Below are 4,123 nucleotides of genomic sequence, written 5' to 3' on the forward strand. Positions count from 1 at the left end.
CCCCACAGTGAACTCAGCCACAGTAAACCCCCCACAGTGAACTCCCCCACGGTGAACTCCCCCACGAAAGTTAGACCCTGTAAGATTGCCGGATGGTGGCTGTTGACTAGATGTTTATTGTTCGTAAGTGGAGGTATTTATACAGAGGGAAAATGACTATGTTATATTCTAGTCACCAATACCAAGTTCCATTTATGCCTTACTCCTGCTCTCACCATCACACTCGCCATAGTCATTTTCCCTCTGTATAAATACCTCCACTTACAAACAATAAACATCTAAGCTGGATTCTTGGACACGGTCGTCTCCTCTCGTCTCGTCTCACCCGTCTCACCACGGTGGTCAAAAAACCTTTTCAAATATTGAGAGAAATGCGCAAATCCATCTTAACAGTCTTCTTCCTTGCAAAAACCACAAGAAGTAATTTTGACGTGATTGATTTATTGAAGTCTGGCTCAAATCTGTCGTGCATATGGCTATTAGTTAACAATATTTGCTTGGATATTTCTGTTGGAATTCATAAAGGCTTTTGAACCACTGTGGCAGTCGTCTCAATGGTGAGACGAGAGGGGTAAGCTGATCAACGAAGAATCCAGCTCTAGTCAACAGCCACCATCCGGCAATCTTACATGGCGCAGTCGGTAGTAGCCGCCTCCACGCGGAAGAACCTTCCCCAGACGACTGAGAACGCCAATGCGGAACTTGGGCCCAGAAGAGACGTGGTGACCTGGATGGAGGATGGTTTTAAGTCAAACCCAACCAGCGCCTAGTCAATCCTTCTAGTCACCACATTATTCAACTCTAGTCATCTTTACATTATTTTATATCCATGTTACTCTAGTCAATTGTCACAATTCTCTAGTCTTCCCACCAAACCCTCTGTGATATTTTTGTGCTGTCCCCCCATTGTTAACCCTGCCCCCCCCCCTCCCCCGGGAAGGGAGATGTTGTATTCTAGTCACCGCTAATCAATTTGCATTTACCATTACTCATGCTCCCACCATCGTACTCGCAATAGACATTATCCCTTATTATAAATACCTCCACAAACGAACAAAAAACATCTAGTCAACAGCCACCATCCGGCAATCTTACATCTTACAAGTTGGGTTGGCCTTTGGCCAAGGCAGACGCCCCCCTCCCCCGGGTCCCGTCCCCCCTACGTGATTTATTTGGCGGCGAACACAATTCTTATTAGTATGGAGAATAGTTGGCTCCTTTGTCGCCATCTCGGGGTTTTGCGTCATATTTTTTGAGAATTCAAAAAAAATATGTTACATTTCTTTTTAATTTTATGGTGTTTAGCGCTGAAATAGACTGTTCATTTCTAAAATTTTAAATAATCTTTCACAATGTGCTCCAATAAGTGTTGAAATATGTTTAAAATTTTGGCTAAGTGTCTGTGATGGCAAAAAAATTGTGGAATTTTCAGTTTTCAAACTCAAGCTATGAAGCATTGGGGGATTTTTTTCCGAGCCCTATTAGTCACTGTATTAGTCTGCGAGGGTCCAAATTTAAAAATATTTAAAAAAGGCACTTTTTTTTGCAAGTACGTCGTGCTTTAGGGTATGAAGCGCTTTAAAAAAAGAGACTGTTTGCATCAAAAACGGAAACAGTAATGGCGGAGGTCCAGGGCTGCCCAGAAGAACACCATCCCCTTTTGCAGCCCTTCACGGAACCTGAGATGGACGTGGCCTTCAAGAAGATGAAGAGCAAAGCCCCCTCAACATCTGGGGTCTCTCCTTTCCAACTTTCACTTCTCCGGATCCAGGCCCAGCCACTCGTCCAAGATCTTTTCAGCCTCGCCCTCCATTCTTCCTTCTTCCCACCAGAGTGGATGGAGTCAGCCATCATCTTCATCCATTAGAAAGGGCCCAGGGACATTCCAAACAACCATCGGACCATTGCCCTGGAAAACCCCTTCTTGAAGATGATGTCCACCCTACTAGCTGCCCGCTTCTCCGGATTGGCCGAGGATAGGGATCTCCTTCCCCAGTTCCAATTCAGTTTCCGGAGAAGCCGCTAAACCACCCCGGCAGCCACTCTCCTCTATGAAATTGTGTATTCCAACATCAGCAACAAGAGGAGAGTGTTTGGATGCTTTGTGGATTTCTCCAAAGCATTCGACAGGGTGGACTGAACGCGGTTATTCCTCAAACTCCAACTGTGGGGAGTTCCGCATTCAATCTGTGTCCTGCTGTCCAACATCTATGCGGGACTCAGATGCTCCATTCGTTCTGGTGAGGACCTATCCCCCTGCTACTTCACTTCCACTGGCCTTCCGCAGGGGGATCCACTATCGCCAATTCTTTTCAATCTTTATGTATCCAACCTGCCCGAAGCCCTCACACACCAAGGCCCCACCATCAACCATGTTATGGTACAATATCTACAATATGCAGATGACCTGGTTCTCTTGGCTAATTCAGCCGTGGAATTGCAAAATGCCATCAATGCACTCCACGGTTATTGCCAAGAGAACGGCCTTCAAGTCAACACCATCAAGACGAAGGCCATGGTTTTCCATAAAGGTCGTCTGCCTCCCACCTCCTTCCATATTAACAATAGTCCAATTGAAATTGTCAATAATTTAATTATGTTGGTTTCACATTCTCAACTCAACTCTCCTTCACCAACCATCTCAAATCATCAATAGTCAAAGCCAGGGCCAGGATCGGATACATATGCAATAGACTTCCTATCAAGAATCTTCCCCTTCCAATAGTTCTTCAACTCTTCCGGATCTACGTCACCCCAATTTTTCTCTATGGCCTACACCTATGGCTTCCCAACTCCGCTCAATCCGCCCTCAAATCCGCCGATGCCACCTACACCAAGTTCCTCAAGTGATACCTCTGCGTGCCCCAATATGCCAACAATGCATGGACACATTTTCTATGTGAAACCACGCCCCTCACCATCGGGCTGGCAAGGTTAGTGTCCAACAGTGTTGGGAACCTGACCTTTCGGGAGGTGATGTCGGGACACAAGTTGTCCTTCCCGGTCAAGGACTTAATAACACCTTATTGTCCTTGGCCCGACATCCCTTTGGAGTATTGGCGGTCACATACCTTTGTCCGGCTCCCAGCCAAATGCCATCAGGGACGGGAGTTGACAAAGAATCTGTTCAATCTGGCCCATCCAATCTACTGCAGTAGCCAAGATTTTCATCACTTACCTCTACCTACCTGTCTTTGTACTATCTGCAACTCACCTCTTACCTTTTTTCATGTGCATGGAACCAATTCTAGTCATACTCATTGTGATATCACCTTCTAGTCAACTATTTTATTGATTTACCTTCTTGAAATTTTTCTTGTTTTTTCAACAAACCTTTGTATAATGTATATACATCAGATTTTATTTTATAGTTATTTTTACGCCATGGCATGACCAAGAGTCGCAATAAAAGATTACTATTATTATTATTATTATTAAAATAAAAAAAAATCAATTTTCATATTTGAGGTCATGTCGCTCATGTTCCCCATATTATGACGTCTAAACCAATGTAAGTATTAGTATTTACCTCGATAAAGGCACATATACTTTGGCTATTAAGTGAATTCATTCATCAACGGAGTACTTTGGTTAGAGTGCATTGTTATGAAACCAGCATACTGAAGTGGGATGTGTGAAATGAACCCAGGAAAGGCTAAGCGTTTTTTCAACTTAAGCTAATCGAGCTAATGGTTATTGAAAGACAAATAGAATGTTTTTCATAGATTGTTTATTTATCAATCCAGACATGTAAGCATAATTGATGACGAACTGAGACATGGGTTTGCTTTAGTATTATCTGAAATTAAAGCCAAACTATTTCCAACATATCTTATTTTCCATTGTTTACAGTTAGACCCCTGCTGGGGCGTGGTTTGCGAAAAACCTGATTTCAATGGACTGCAGCTGCACGATTCTTACAGAGGCATACACAGACGACCTTTTTCTCCGAAAAAATCAACGCATAAAATCAATGGGGCAACCCCGCATGGTTTCGTGAGTGCATATTTTGAGATGCGATTTGTACCCAGTTGCACCTACCGCGAATATCAGATAGTTTCGTGAACGCACATCTTGAAATGCGATTAGGTAAAATTTAGTACTGTCGCATTTCAAAATTTGC

This window comes from Tigriopus californicus, chromosome 9 (genome assembly GCF_007210705.1).
Source record: "Tigriopus californicus strain San Diego chromosome 9, Tcal_SD_v2.1, whole genome shotgun sequence".
Classification (NCBI taxonomy): Eukaryota; Metazoa; Arthropoda; class Copepoda; order Harpacticoida; family Harpacticidae; genus Tigriopus; species Tigriopus californicus.